The 16678-nt window shown below is 42.5% G+C and overlaps 1 long non-coding RNA gene across 1 annotated transcript in view; it reads right to left on the bottom strand.

The window, feature by feature from the left end:
- Nucleotides 1–16678, bottom strand: part of LOC147582102 (uncharacterized) — a 67416-nt gene that overhangs the window by 9328 nt on the left and 41410 nt on the right. The gene's annotated exons all lie outside the window — the stretch shown is intronic.

Below are 16678 nucleotides of genomic sequence, written 5' to 3'. Positions count from 1 at the left end.
AGGAGAACTGACTCACCTTTTCTCCAACACCCTGTTTTCCTCCTGATGCCTGAGAGAGGAATCTGATGGCTAGAGCATCATGGAACACGAGGTGACCTGGAGTACAGAAACTAGTACTTGAATAATGAAGCACTTGACACTGAAGGAGCCTAAGTCTCTGATGACCACAGACAAAGAAACTTCTACCTTATCTAAGCCGCTGGTATTTTTGCTGTTTACTGTCACATGGTGCCGAACTGAAGCAAGTGTCCAGGTCATGTCCATTTCTATGAACAGAGAAGCTCTTAGAACAGGGCCTGGCACACAGCAAGTGCTAATACCTATGAGATGTCATTACCACTCTAATGCCACACATTGGTGGACCCATTTGGCCATCCCAACAACGCTAGAGCACATGGGCTTGATACGATCTTCACTTTCCACGTGTGAATTCTGAGGCACATTAACCCCAGCGAGCCAGTAAATAACAGAGTAGAGATTCAACCCAGGTATTTAGGCAGCAGAATGCATGCTCTTCAGCATTGCCCCCGCAATGCCTCCTAATCAAATTGAGCTGTCACTGTTTTCACAACCTACATGCCCATAGATCCATCCTACACTTTTTCTATGAACTATAGTGACATTAATGTGCAGTCAGGGGCTCTTTCAACTAGCTGAATGTATTATAAAGGGTTAACAAAATACGAATTGTAGGAATGTGTTTCCTGCTACGGTGGACGACACCTTTCTGCACACATTCTGTTTCCTACTCCTGGTAAAACAGGTACTCATCTTTCCTTTTGACCAGTCCAGAGCTGGCTGCATAGAGCTGACCTCTCCTTTCCCCACCCTGACCCTGACCTTTGGCTATTAGAAAACCAGAGGCAGGAAAAGACAGGGAGTGGCTGTTAAATTGCTACTAATCTAATTAGGTGTCAGGGTGGAGGCCATGTTAGTGTTGTTTTAAGAGAAGAAGGGGGACACACAGTCCAAACAGTAGAGGCTCCGAGAGGAACTCCTCCTTGGAAGCTGCCACCTTATATACACTTTTGTGTCAACTGTTCTTCTTGGTGAATCCCCTTGCACACGGCTAAAAGGGCTGCGTTGCGGAAGCAGCTGAAGTAAAGCAGGAATTATTGGAGATCAGAGGGAGAGACAGAAGCTTGGGACAACTAACTCAAAGGCCCTGGGTGAGCAGCTTCCAAAGGGAGTGGAAAAGGTTAAATGGACACACCCTGCCCACTGTGTGGTATTTTTGATCCTTAACAACAGTCAGGAAAGTAAGGGGTCCGGTTAAAATTTCAGGACTGATTTGGAAGTCGGGAAACTATGTTCCTCCAGGTTCAGGCCATCAGTCTGTTGTGGAGAGGAAAACCAGAAATGGGAACCTGAAGGTGAAAGTATAGAAGGAGAGAGCAATCCTCAGCACAGCCTGACAATTCGAAAAGCAGGATGATGATGATCGTGACTATGACTCTGGTTACGTGTGAGCACTGTTCTAAGCACATCACTTACCCTTCTCAACAAGGGACACCAGGCATCCCCATTTTACAAAGGAAGAAATTAAAGCATGGGTAAGTTAAATAACTTGCCCAAGGTCACATAGCAGGACGCCAATCAAAGCATTCAGTCTCTAGGGACCATGTGCTTCATTACCAGTTCCTCCGAACCAAAGTTTTCAAGTCAGCAAGATGGGAGGAGGCGAATCAATTAATGAATGACCAAATTAATGAATAAGTAAATTACTGAATGAATCAATTTACAGACGAATGAACTGAGTAAGTGAATAAATGGATGCCACCACTTTTGTGAGGATTACATTGGATTTGTTAGGTCTCCTTAGGCTTTAGCTCGAAAATACATTTTCCAAGAAATCTTTGAATCTGAATTTCATCAAAATTTCTATGAAGGGAAGGCAGGCTGTTATTGGTGTCTCTGTAGGTACAGTAGGGGAGGGTGATCCAGTGTAGGAGAGAGAAGGGAGGCCATCAACACAGCTTTATCTTTCCCTCCAGGCCCAGCCTTGGTGTCTCCCATTTCTCAGAAGCCAAATCACCTGTCCGTTACCTCCCAAACAGATTATATTTTTCTCCTCCCAAATACCATTATAATGAGATTCATCCGAGTTTCACAAAATAACACAGGCTGGAAGTGTGCTATCAACATTCATACTTCATCATTCATTTATTTATTCATTAATTCATTTGTTCAAGATTTATTACGTCCACCTATGTGATCTGTGTGGACCCAGCCCTTCACTGAGAGGACAGGAGAGTCATTTTCCTAGCTTTGATTCTCCCAGAACTCTGAGGCCCAGGATGGGCATGCAAGAGGTTTGGAGGTGATCCCAGGACAACTGGTAGAGGAGTAAGGGAGTGAGACTGGACAGAGAAGGAAGGTAATATAGGCCATTTTACTATGCTGGTAAATGCTAGGCTCAGCCCCACCTGAGAACTCAGGCACGTGTTACAGAACTTGCCTTCAAGTGATCCTACCAAGGGGTGATAAAGTTGGGCTACTTATCACCTTAATCTCATCCAACTTTGGTTGAGGTGAGGTACTCTCAGGGACTATAACCCTCTTGAACATCTGGATTTCTTTGCCTGCAGATGCAGAAAAGCTACTCGGGCAGAAAGTTGCAGGTTCCCATTGCAGTATGCTATGGGCATGCACTAGAATAGTGGGAGCCAACAGGTTATATATAGGTGGAGTCCTATGGCATCTGCTACAAATGGACATGAGATGATTGATGAAATCAGGAGCTCAAATAGAAGCATTGACCAAGGGACTATAATAGCAGACAGGAGGGAACCATAACTTCTTCTCCAATGGGTTTCCCTGATTACCCTCCATCACTCATTCTCTCTCTCTCTCTCTCTCTCTCACACACACACACACACACACACACACACACACTCACACACCAACTTCAAGGCTGATTAAACACCTTTCCTGGTTTCTTTCACAGCTCACAAGCATTCCTTACTAGAACATTTAACACAAGTATTCCTTTTTCCCTTTTTGCAACAACAAATGACCTTTGAGACCCCCAAGCTTGGAAAAAATCATAGTCCTTTTTCTTCTAATATCTAACTCAACATAAAATCACTCCTATGCATTAATACATTTAGGAAAGTTCAAGACCGTTATGATATTTTCCCATGCTGATAACATAGTTGTGTATACGTAAAAGTATCAAATTATGTCCTAACAATTTCTTGGTATTCCTTCTTTGTTGGTTCCCAGGCACATACTTTGTCAGCTCACTGGGCAGTCTCTATGCTCTTCCGAAGACTTAAGTAAGCATCATGAGGAAGAGAGGGACCTTAGTAACCAGTTTAAAATCAATGGTATCCTCAAGATTCGGTAACATCACGCACAAAGTAGGAAATCATCAAATACTATGGATGAGTGGATGGGTGGATGGGGAAATGGATGAGTTCTGTTTGGATAGAGAGAAGTACCAGGACATGCCAGAGGCTTGAAAGAAGAAAACTCTGAGCCCAACCTTGGAGGATGGCCAGTGGAAGTCCTCAGACAGAGATTCAGGGTGGCAAACAAGCATATCTTGACACTTATTCTCCAAGTATTATGAGCTACCATTTAACTTAACTGAGCTCTGCTCACAGGTTGGAATCCCTCAAGTCCCTGGGGTTAGAGCCTCTCGGGTCCTTCTAGTCAGCTTGACATGGAAAGACCTCATGGGTGGTCTCTGAAGTTGTCAGCAGCTTTGGCCACTGCCACAAATAATTTATTCCTTCTGCTTGGGCTTTTGCTACTGAGAGGGACAGGCTAATTGGGTCTTCCTGGCAATTCACGTCAGCTAGAAGCTTCCTGCTAAGATCCCTCTACCTCTTTTCCAACCTTTCTCGGTGCCAAGGCATAAAGAGGAGGAACATTTATAAAGCACATGCCTGCTGAGAATACCCTCTAGTGATTGTTTTCTCCAATCCAAGCATTCCCTGCCAGCTACTTCAAAGGCTTTTGAAGTCACTGCTAATTTAAAAGCAATAATAAGATTGACACTGAAATGCTTCCCAGCTGGTTTTTCTGGGCAATAACTCTCACCAGTTCCTTTACAACCTGCTTTCTGTTACAATTTGGGGTTTGCAAAACATGACTTTTAAAACACATTCAAACAGAGCAGAACAAGTTTCTAAAACAAAGAAATAACATGGTCCTAGCATGAATGTAAACATGTTCTTCTCCATTTAGGACATATTTCTTAATAACGAACCTCACTGAATGCACGTTTTAAAGGCAGTGAATCCTAGGCTCAAAACCAACTCCCCCATTTATTAATTGGACAAGCTATTTAAGTTCTCTGAAACACCAAGTCCTTCTCCAAAAATAAGGAATGAAAGTACCTCTCTTGAAAGCTGGCCAGGAAAATAGAAGCCCTGGGAATGGAAAATGCAGGTAAAGGATGCAGATCAAACCTGGGGTCAAATCTCAGCTCTGCCACTTTTCAGATGGTATCTTAGGCTTGGTTAATTCACCCAATCCCTCTGAGAATCAGCTTCTTTATCCATCAAATGGAAATGATAAGATATATCTCATGTGGTAGGGATAAGGATTAGATTTTATGACATATAAAACATGGCTGAGTAAATGTTCAATAAAATGGTAGGTTTTGTGGATGGGGAGATGAAGAAAAAGTGTGCAAGATGCTGGTGCATGGCATTGCACAGCACGCTTAGCCAGCATCATCTATTAAAAAAAAAAAAAAAAAGCTGTTGTCATTGGAGTGTATCAACCGTTGCTTCATAATCAATCACCCAGAGCTCAGTGATTGATTTTATCACTCTTTTTATTAGTTTTACAGTGTTTCACTATAAACACTTTATCGATGTTTGAGCCCAGGCTTAAAACAACAGTTAAGCGTGGCTCATGATTCTACACTTCACCTGCAGGTTGGCAGTTCTCCTGATTGAGGACGGCCTCAGTTGCAATGGTTTGTCTCCACTAAACATGGTTTCTCATCCCCTGGCAGGCTAGCCTCAGCTTGTTTACACAGGGGCTGGGCAAGGTCCCAAAAGAGAGTGAGTAAAAGCTTGGAATTGGCACTTCACAACTTCTGCCACATTCATTGGCCAAAGCACATCACCAGGCCAGCCAGGATCCAAAGACTGGGGGAAAGAGTGTACCTTTTAATGGTAGGAGTTGTAAAATTACATGCCAAGGAAGGGGAAAGCATGCCCACGTTTACAATCTACCTCATTTCCCCAAAATAAATTATAGTGGACATTTTACAACAAGTTTATCATGAGAATTCATAAGCTCTATCTTCAGGCATAGGTTCAGAAACAGCCTTTCAGATGATCAGTTACAAGATTTCCTTTTGAAAAAAACTTGTCAGGCAAGTGGTTTGCATCATACGTCCTTGGGAGAATTAACCTGGCTTTACTCACATGCTGTCAGTAAAATAGTTTACCATCTGATGGCACCTTCCCATGCCTGTGGTAGGACAGATACATTGTCATTGTGCAGCTCTTACTAGAGCTAGGAGAGGATAATGGACAGGATGCAGCTCCTGAATTCCAACCTTGTCACAGGCCATCCAATTCAGGGTGGGTAGCTTTGCCCAGGACCTAGAACTTGTTGGGGCTACAAGAAAGGCTAGAGCCAGTGCCTTCAGGGATGGGAGGGGATCAGTCATAGCAAGAGTAGAAATTCCAGCTGATTCAAGGAGGGAGAGAAAATTGCTCTTAAAGTTTTGTCTCATTTCCAAGGTTTTATAGAGAATTTATTTTTCAAGAGCACAGAATTTAAAATTAGAATTTGGTATGAATCCCAGTTCTGCTGTTTATTCACTCTGTGACCTTGGACAAATTGCTTACCACTCCTGGTTTCCATTCTTCCCAGCTCTAATATGGGGACGACAGTACTTAATTTATAGTGATGCTATAAGGACCATATTAAGGAAATACCAGAAAGGGCCTGACATAAGCTGGGCTTTCAACAAATGTTTGGTCCACATTCCATCAAACCAGCAGCCTCCCAAAATTAAATATTAGTAGCAAAAATCAGAGTGAAATGTTTGAATAATGAATGTTGCATATCTTCTTTCTGACATAGCATGACTGTGCACCAACTAGAGATAGTGAAGAAGAAAGTGACCCAAGTTGAGACTTCAAAAAACTGGGCTCCTAAAAATACCACCCCTACCTTTCAACCCATTCATCCCCACCTGTGACTTCTTATTCTTCAGTTTTTCTCTTCTAAGTTGATCTGGGTAGTCAGCTTAGCCAGAATTACCTGTACAACCTTGAAGCCAGAGAATAATGGGAAACATGGGATTCTGAATCCCAGCCTTCTGTTTCTATATCCAGCCATTCAGAGAGAGGTCAAAGTCACCTATCATGCAGACCAGGTCCTAGAATTTGATCTATCACAGACCCAGCCTCAGTCATCCATGGCTGGATGTTACGCTGGAACATAAGTTGCATTCAACACAAGTGTCAATAATTTACTGAATATGTAATATGTGCAAAAGTAGGTGTTATAACAGTACTAATAACTAGTACTTACTTGGTGTCTACCATGTATCACACACATGAAATATATAGATACATATTTAGATATAGGTATTCTAGTTCTTACAATGATCCTAAAAGAAAAGTGTTGTATAGTTAGGGTGAGGTTTGGCTAAAAGTAAGGGAGACCAAAATCTAAGAGTGCCTTGAGACAAAGTTTATTCCTCTTTCATCATAAAGTTTAAGACAGAAAGTGGCAAACTATGTTGACTTTGCTCCAAAAATTTCTTAGGAACCCAGGCTCCCCTGGGTGTGGCCTCCATTTTCAAAGTCTCCTCATGGTCCAAAATGACTGCCTTAGCTCCAGTCATTATGCCTGCATTCCACCCAGCAATGGGGAGAAAGGGAAAAAGTAAGGGCAAAAAGTCTACACCTAGCTGTTTTTTTTTTTTAAATCCAAGTAGAGACTAGTGACATATTACCACATACTGTATATCACTGGACAATACTTAGTCAAAAGCTGTGAGAGTTGCTGGAACATATGGAAAATATAGTCTGCAATCTGGGTGATGATTATTTCTAAGGAGGAAGGAGAGAATGGATATTGGAGAAAAACTAGCAGTCTATGCCATTGTTATTAAAACCCCTTTATACAGAGAAGGAAAGACCCTCAGAGATGGTGTCACTTGCTGAATTGGTAAATAGCTAACCCGTATTTGAGCCCAAGATTGCGCGAGTTTCTACATCCCACTCTTTATACTAAATTATATTGTCAAATTCTATTATTCTAGGGGAATCAAGACCCTAGATCATGTCATTAATGAGGAGATTAGTGTAGTGTAGTTCCATAAATGCCCCATCCAAGACTTTGTACCTCTTCCTTCCACTGCCATACAGCAAAGATAATGTTTAAGGATTATTGCTTTATGCTGGTGAAACCATTTACTAGCTGAACAATTTTGGAGAAAATCACAAAAATGCATTGCTCTTTTGAGTTTCCTCATCTGTAAAATTGATATAATAATACCTATCTACTAAAGTAAAAATCCAGGGCTTTAATATATGTGAAAGCAATATACAGATGAACACTACAAATAGATATTAGCACTTTTTTATGTAAGGCATTGGGGATGGTATTTTATTTAAGTGTGTTCTCAGAAGTGAGGAAAATTTACTTCTGCTTGGGCCAACTTTTGTGGATGTTGCGGCATTTTTATTTATTTGGCGGTCAGGGAAGTGGAGAGGAAGGTGCTCCAGGCAGAGCCGCCCATAATATAGGGACATAGAGTGTTTGAGAAACAGTAGGAAATGAAAGGAGAATGAATCTCCATGGATGTTTGGTGAAGGTCAGTTAACCTTGCAATTATGTGGCCACACTGTGGACGACCTTCATTCTCAAGGCCACCTTGTGGTCATGATATTAGGTGGCTGCCCTAGCCACCCTGGTCACCATGGTTTTGTCCAGGGCATCTTTTGGAAGGAGAGAAGGCAGGAGGAAGTTGGCAGAGGTTGTGGTAACTCTGGAGCCAATTCCCAGAAGAACATCTAAGAGATGGGCCAATGAGGGATTAAAAAAAGACCCCGGAAAGAGGACATCTCACCCCATTTCCAAATCAGCAAGGGCCAGGATTATGCAATAGATGCTCTTAAATTAGCTCATATCCTGAAGATCCGAGACTTTGATATCATTATTCTTTTATCTTAAATCTAACAGTAAAAAATCAGAAGAATGCTTGTGCTTCTCTAGCAACATGGTAGGAGAAGGAGCAGCCATGGCATCATCCACAGCAGCCGGAACACAGAGAACCACCTGCAGCATGAAGGAGGGGAAGCAACAGGCAGGAGCAGGCAGGCTGCTCGTAGAAGCCAAAGGATAAGTTCATAAGAGTCACAGTGGGTTTTCCAGTGCTGGAGCCCCTGAAGTAAGCCTTGGCCTTCCCCCTTAGCTTAAAGCTAAGATTCATAGTTCATTCAAATACATGTCTACACTTCTTTCCCAATGCAGAGAGAAGGCTTTGGGCTGTGTAGGGCTTGAGGCTTATGCAACTCAGGAAACCTCTGTGAGAAATAGAATACAGATTTAGGATTATCGACTTAATTTTGCAAAGGACCTGTGCAAAGAGAGTGAAGGGGAAAATAAGGTAAAGAGAAAACCAGTTGGTAAGGAAACATTATCACGGGATTGGATTTTAGACTTGGCTCTAGAATCGCTAACCATCCATGGGACAATAGATGGGTCACTTTCTTCTCAGAGACTCAGCTTTCCTTCTGGAAAATGAAGGTGTCCCCCAACCCCACCACTCCATCAGGTAGGGTCACGGCAGGAAACAAATGATTCCTTCACAATGGGTCATAGCAGAAGGATTCAGTTGGGGAGAGCTGGGTGAGGATAAAGCATAAAATGTGTTGGTAGAGCAACCAGGTTTTGCATAGCAGACAGTTGCCACCAACACTAGGTCCAGAAAGACAGGCACCTGAGCCACAGAAAAGGTCAGTAACTGCGTGGAGACAACCTCTCAACGGTGTCCTCAGAGATGCAGCCCACACTGAGTAACCTTAAGGAAAGACACTGGGAGAATAAATACCCCATCATCATTCACCTACCACCTACCACCTGCCAGGCCTCCTTGTTGGAGAAACCCACTCAGAACTCAGAAGGTAAGGGAACCCATCGACATGGTCCAAACAGGTCAGTCTTCTGAGGCACAGGGGAGAAAGAAAGATGGACATGGTCTCGAGGAGCAAAGACACCTGCGAGAGTTCCTGGTCTCCTCGTATCTGACATTCTGGTGGGCTGTCTGTACAGAAGGTCTCCACACATTTGCTGGCTTAAAACAGAGTTTAAAAGCTTTATCTCCTGATTTTCACTCTCCACCATAAAAATGGCTCTGCCCAAAGATAATAAAGGCAGCTGTAACATGGTGTCCCATACCCCCTGAAAATGGAATGCTCGAGCTTGACTTTAAATTCTGGCTTTGGGCCCATCATGCCATTTCTTAGAGCCTCAGTCTCCTCATCTGCTTCACGAGATCATTGCAATAACCAAGTCAGATCATAAGGTTTGAGCTTTCTAACCTATAAATCAGCACGCTTGGTCTTTTCATCAGGTCCTATTCCTGCTACGGTTTTATCCTCTGATTTTATCAAAGGGCCCACCTTCCCTGAGATTGGCATTTACCTTTTGCCTTTGGGCCCCTGCATGCACCATTCCCTCTGCCTGGCTTGCACTCTTAATCTCTCGAGATCAAACTCAAACACTGTAAGCCAGTTCCAATGTCCCTGCTCTGCCCCCAGACATGACCAGTGTTCTACTGCCCCAGAGCTCCTTACATCCTCTATTATAGAGTTTCAGAGGGTGACCACTTACCCATGTCCCTCTCTCTGCTCTAGATTCTGAGCCCATGTCACATACCTCCTGGGCTGAACCCATGTCTTGGCATATGATGAAGGGATTCTAGGGGTTTGATGAAAGATAAAACAGGAAGCAAAGGAAGGAAGAAAAGAGAGGAAGGAGAGACAGGTTGGGTCACCTTATGCTGCTGTGGATCTGGGTTTCTAAGGCTACAGAGTTGGTTCACACTAACCCCCTGATACAAAGATTCTCCCTTCTTAGATTTTTGTCTCCAAAAGTTTGTGAAAACACAATCTTCCTGGCTGTTTGGGCTGAACCCATATACTTCACTGAAGTGAGGTTGTATTGTGGGCTTGCAGATGGTGATGTAAGTCAAGAACATTTATTAGCCTCAGACCAGTTCTGGAAGGCATCTGCCATCTTTCAAGCCAGCAGGCAAAAGATTGTTTCAGAACAAAAACACCTTCTGAACAGCAACCAAGCTTTTAGGATTAGCTTCCCTAACATCACAGGTAGAGGGGCTGGGGAGGAATACAAGACAGGAGCACTCTCTGAGTCAAAGTTGGGGAGTACATTTTTACCTATAAAGTATGAGTCCACTTCATTTGCATTGCAGATGACATCTTCTACCTGCCTGTGTGTCTTTGAAGCTATAATCGCCTGTCACTGTGGCTTTGCACGAGACGTTTGATGAGGATTTTGTGAACTGAGAGAAGTCAGTGCTGAAACAATGTGGAGGATGAGTACTACCACCTCTCTGTCACTGAGATAGGCACTGTTGGCATTGTCATTCTGGGGAGGCAGTTGAAGGGTCCAGGTCCCATAGTTATCACAGTTCCCAAACAAAGACAGGTCCATGACCTTACCTCCAGAGCCTGTGAAAGTGACCTCACTTGGAAAAAGTGTCTTTGCAAATGTGATTTAAGTCGAGGATCTTGAGATGAGGGGGTCTCTGGAACTATTTGGGTGGGCCCGAAATCAAGTGACAAGTGTCCATATAAGAGACACAGAGAAGAGACACAGGGGAGAAAGCAATGTGACGATTGATCAGAGAAGTGGCCACAAGCCAAGGAATGCCAACAGCAGCCAGAGGCAGGGAGAGGCAAGGGAGGACTTCTCCTCTAGAGCCTCCAGAGAGAGTGTAGACCTACTGGCTCCTTGATTTCAGACTTCTGGCCTCAAGAACTGTGAGAGAATACAATTCTGTTCTTTGAAGCCACCAAGCTTACAGTCATTTGTTATAGCAGATTCAGGAAACTAATACAGTGTTGAAGCCAGGACTCAGACACGAGTCTGCCTGGCCCTGCTCCATAACTTGGGATTTACATTTCAGAGACCTCATTTCCTAAACTGTAGAAGGGAGCTATGACAAAGATTAAGCAAGGTAATGTGTTCATGTTAAGTACCTGATACACTGCTTAGGAGGGAGACCTCCGCCATGCCTTAGTGGAAATTTATGGAGCCAGCGGGGCACAGAAGGAGACGAAACTCAGGAAGCCTCAAAGCTTGGGTTCAGAAGACCTGAGAATATTTTCTGCCATTTCTTGGCTGTGTGACTTTGGTCAATTTCCTTAACATCTCTGAGCCTGAGTTTCCTCATTAGTAAAATGGAGAAAATATCTACCTCCCAGGACTGTTCTAGATAGCAAATAAGAGCAACTTGAAACATGGCATAATAAAGGTTAGCACAGTGCATTTTCCTTTCTTCCTTCTTGGTTGCTCAGAATTAGTAACATAAGCCAGTTTCTCTGCTTAGGACATGTTAGATATCTATAAGGGAAGGTATGCCTACATTGTTTTCAAATATTCGGTGAAAAGTCTAGCTCTTACAACCTCAGATTGAGTCCACACTAAGCTAATCGCTGGAAATACAGAGTTGAATACGGATGAGCAGAATTCATTTCACCAACTTAAAATTCTCCCAGAATTCATGATTTGAGCACTCTGAACTGAACTTGAACTCTTTGGCATTCGAATTGGCTTATACAGTTTTGATTGCAAGAAAAGAGAATTTTAAAAAGTCATTAAACAAGGTGAAAAGCCTTATTGGACACGAATTGGCTCTTAAAGAATATTACAATGATATAAAGCTCAAATGGGTCAGAAATTTATGAAAGTCATTTCCCTTAAATAAAACATGATTTTAAATATTCAAGGGAGAACACTTTGCAAAATGTACTTGGTGTTTAAAACATCTGAAGAACTGCAAGAGTTTTTGCTCATTCCAAAGACATTGTTCTGGATGTCAGGATAGCTGCATCAGAAGTAGGGCTCTACTGGGCCACAGCCTATGCACCGAGCAACCTTCACGGTCCAGCTGGTCTCAGGAGAACCACACTAGGCACTCTTTGTCTGCCTAACCCAGAAGGTCACTTAAAACCTGGGCGCTGGATACACAGATTGGAGCCCCTGTTAGTACTGGATATACTACAATGGAACTGCTGGCTTGTCAAATAGAATGTGCATTTCTTAAGAATAATTAATAGGCCCTTTTCACTTTTACATTTTCCAACACTTAACAAAATAAGGTAGTCAATAAGTGAGGGATAGATGGCTGAGTGGATGAGTAATTAAAAGAAAGGGGGATGAAAAACAGTTATAGATAGATAGATAGATAGATAGATACATCCATCCATCCATACATCCATACATACATACTTGGATGTATTCTGTATGTATGTATGGATGGATGGATAGATGATAGACGATACATACATACATACATACATACACACTTTGAAATATGAATGGATGTATGGGTGGATGGATAGATAGATAGATAGATAGATAGATAGATAGAATAGATGGAGTAGATGTACAGAACGATACATGGATAAAAAGATGGAAGAATGGATGATGAATGGATGAAAGGAAGAAGAAGGAAAAGATGGGTGAATGGGTGGACAAATTGATAGATGAAGATAGTGCCTACCCAGGAATTGCGGCTTGAATGAACTAACAATACCACACTTGAAGATTCTAGTTCCAAATTTTTATTTCACTTCCAAAAGATCACATTTATCATTTAAAATGGTGGTCTGTAATGCTTTAATCCCCAAATAATACATGACATCTTCTAGTTGCTCTTTCCAGTTAACAAAGAACTTGTAAGTGGCAATGAGGAAAAGCAATTTGGTGGTCACAGAATCTATGCTCCAATCTAGAACCCGGCACCCACAAACCAGGTGGCCTTAGCTAGGTCACTTTACGTCTCTGAATTCTGTGTCATTATTTCTAAAATAAGGATGGATCCAATACTATTAGTTGAGTATCAAACGTCCCCCTTTTACTTGCTAACAGTATTTTCATTTGATTCAGAAGCAATTTTCCCAATCCCAGAGGGTAAATCATGACTGGTTTATGTCACAGAATCTCATTCACATTTGCCAATTACCCAATCCTGGCCAATGAGAAATAAGAGGAAGTCTAGAATTTCTGGGGATTTAAAAACAAACAAACAAAAAACAAAAATCAGCTGACTGAGGAAAATAACCTGGACCATCATCCCTCCCCTCCCTGTTTTGAGTTGTGTTGTATGAAGCCTTGAAGCTTGGAGCTCAAGCAGCAGCTATTTTATAACCATGAAAAAAAAAAAAGACAAGGAATTTCAACAATTCTGACCCATACTTTTTTTTTTTTTTTTTTTGAGAGAGAGAGAGAGAGAGAGAGAGAATTCACATGCACGAGCAGGGAAGAGGGGCAGAAGGAGAGAGAGAATCTTAAGCAGGCTTCATGCTCAGAATGAAACCCAACATGGGACTTGATCCCACAACCCTGGGATCATGACCTAAGCCAAAATCAAGCATCAGAGGCTCAACCGACTGAGCTACTCAGGCGCCCATACTCTTGACATTGTTGGAGCTGATAATTCAAATTCAGAATCTAGGTATGTTCACCTTCTTGCTGTCCTAGACCTATAAAACATAGGTATCACATATCATACTTTCCATATGTCAGCTAGTACTGTACATAACAATTAACTTATTTACTCCTCAGAACTACATCTATTATTACACCTGTTTCACAGATGAAAATAACAAGACACAAAGAGGTTAAGAAACGGGCCTATGATGATGGCTAATAAATGACAGAAGTTGGATTTGAATGAAGACAATGGTCATCACGTAAACATCCCATCATACTGCTTTCTCTTGTTTGCTGTGTTTAAGTTTGCATGCAGCCAAAGCCATACCAAGTAATACAAAGCCTATCTTTCTATCTTTCGTGATTGTTGTGTGCCAGTGTACAAAGTAATCTTGAAAGCAACTTTAAGACATATCTAATATTATTCTCAAATGTATAAATTAGGAAAATGTCGAATACAAAGGTTGAATCATCTGCCGAAGGCCACACAGCAGGTAAATGGCAGAGCTGGGATGGAAGGAGTCCTGGTTCCCCTGGCCCTGAAGCTGATTCACTTTCTATTTCTGTGTCCTGCCTTCCTATGAGATGCTCATTTCTTTGCACAGTGATAAGCAGGCCCAAAGGAGTCGTCAGCGATGCTAATGAAACCTGAGTCCTAGGTTGAAAATAGTGCAGCAGGCCAGTGAGGAGATTTGGGAGCAAATCCCAAAGGGGTGTTTAATACTCTCAAATGCTCCTACAGTCTACACTCCTCTGATCCAACTCCTCAAAGTCACTTCTTGCCCCTAGCTCTATAATTTAGAAAGACATGTTCATCCTTGGGGACTTAGCAGTTACAATTTCAGAAACCATGGTTCTTCCTCAGCATGGGTCATTTCAGTCTTAATGCTGAGAAACACTACCAGCACCCATGTCATCTATAAACCAAATCGGTTTTCACAGTGCCTTGCGATCAGCCTGTTGTGTTTGGAATGGACTGTGATGGAGTTAGAGAGGGAATAAGTCAAAGGAGGACGCAAGGCATGATGAGTGGCCAAGAATCAGAGACCTTGTGACCTAAAAAGATGCAAAGATCATTTGGTCTAACACCTTCAATTTACAGGCGGTGAACATGAGACTCGGAGGCATTCATTCATAGTTGCAACTATCATCCACACACCATCCACTGTGGTGTTTGAATTCATTTAATCCCTACAAAAATCTGAACAATAGGTGATATCTCAAAGATAAAACTAATGCTCAGAAAGAATAGGTGAATTAGTCAAGGTCGCAGAGCTAATAAGTGGCAAAAGCATATGATGCAGGCAACATTTCTATCCTCAGACAACTGCTCTTTGTAGTTACTGAGCTTGTTGAAGCCCCTGAGGAGGGGCTGACATTCACAAAAGAAATCAACAAGTGATGAGGGGGAGAGTCTAAAAGGACACTGAGAATGGAGGAGGGACTCGGGGCTGGGCTTGCTGGGATGTGCGGTCCCCAAGAAATGCATGCACAAAGATGTGTGCCGGTGTGCATGACAGGAGAGGAGGAAAGGCACCAAATCTTTAGCTTTAGCGGATTCTCACAGCCGCCTATTAAAGTCTGTTAAGCACACTGGTTTGGTGGGATTTGGTGGGAGCAGCAATTAGGGAATCTCTCCAAGTCACAGGACAAAGTAGTGATAAATGAAATTACCACTCTGTGCGTGTGTGTGTGCGTGTGTGTGTGTGTACCCTTGCTTTTCCAGTACACAGTCTGTGTTTTTTTCTAGTCTTCCTCACGGTGTTCAAAAAGTTCTGAAAAATTATCTGGGAAAAGAAGGGAAAAATAAATTACAAACAGAAATATGGCTGCTGTGAATTTCAGAAGGCACCGCTGTGCATTAGTCGTGTATGGCAAGTAGGCTGAAGAAAACACTATTCGGCTCTTGGTACACGCTTTTGGTGCCTTTTGGTGCTGATATTACAAAATAGTCAATCCACCTGTGAGCTTCCTTCCCACTGAAATTAAGTTGGCAATTAAGTTGGCATCCCAGCCAACTTTTTCTTCTTGCTAAGACAAGTTTAGCACGGAGGAAGACATGAGTGTGACAGAGTTTGAGATTTAATTATAACCTTTTAGGTACTGTTCTTCCACTCCCTGGTGGTGATATTGGTAAGCCATGCCCTGCTCTGAGGTTGTTTTTCATCTCTAAAGTGGAGACAGATGATAACCATATCTGCTGCCTTTCTTTCCTCTTCCCTTCAGCCACGCTGGCTTTCCAGCATGGTCAAGCATGCCTTCCGACTTCAGCCACACGACGTGGGCAGGCACTACTCCCTCGGTCTGGAATACTCTCCCCAACACTTCTCTTATCACACGGTTTCCTAGATATGTCTCTTGACCCTTGTAGACCCACACAAGTTGTCCTTTTACGTTTATCACAGGAGCTTCTTGATGGCATCTCTCATCCATGAAGACTGAAACATCCCCCAAGATAAGGGGATCATGTCAGCTTTTGCTTGTCATTATAAGGGCCCATGCCCTATGCCCTTTATGGAGTGGGCACTCAAAAATGCAAGTCAGATTACTGAGTCTCTTTCAGAAGGTTGTCTTAAGGATCGAAGGATTTAATGTATCTAAAGGAGCTGTGTGAAACTCTTCCTTTTCTCATTTTTTAGCACCAAAACAATGTGAATTTTGATAATTCTCTTGGAGAGAACATGGATACAAATGCAGAATCATATGGTGTGGGGTTTTGCCATGAGCCTGCCACTCTCTCCTCCCATGCCTGGAGTCAGATGTGGAACATTCCAGTCCTGCCTCTTTGACCTTGAGCAGATGAGGCAAACTGAGAGAGTGCCTGAGAAGTCATGGACCCTCCATGATAGTTCTCTTTTTGTCCATTTGGTTTATGGGATGATTGTGAAGAAAACTTCAGATGATGGTGATGCAAATTCTTTAGAGAAGAGCTATCATTTGACATGACTGTTATTTTCTGAGGACATGCCAGACTCCCTTTCCCTGATTTCACACGATCTACCAGAGA

The sequence above is a fragment of the Puma concolor genome, chromosome B1 (genome assembly GCF_028749965.1).
Source record: "Puma concolor isolate L17-30 chromosome B1, mPumCon1.1.hap2, whole genome shotgun sequence".
In the NCBI taxonomy this organism is placed as follows: domain Eukaryota; kingdom Metazoa; phylum Chordata; class Mammalia; order Carnivora; family Felidae; genus Puma; species Puma concolor.
Note: the sequence above shows the minus strand (reverse complement) of the source record. Positions and strands in the feature narration are given on the sequence as shown.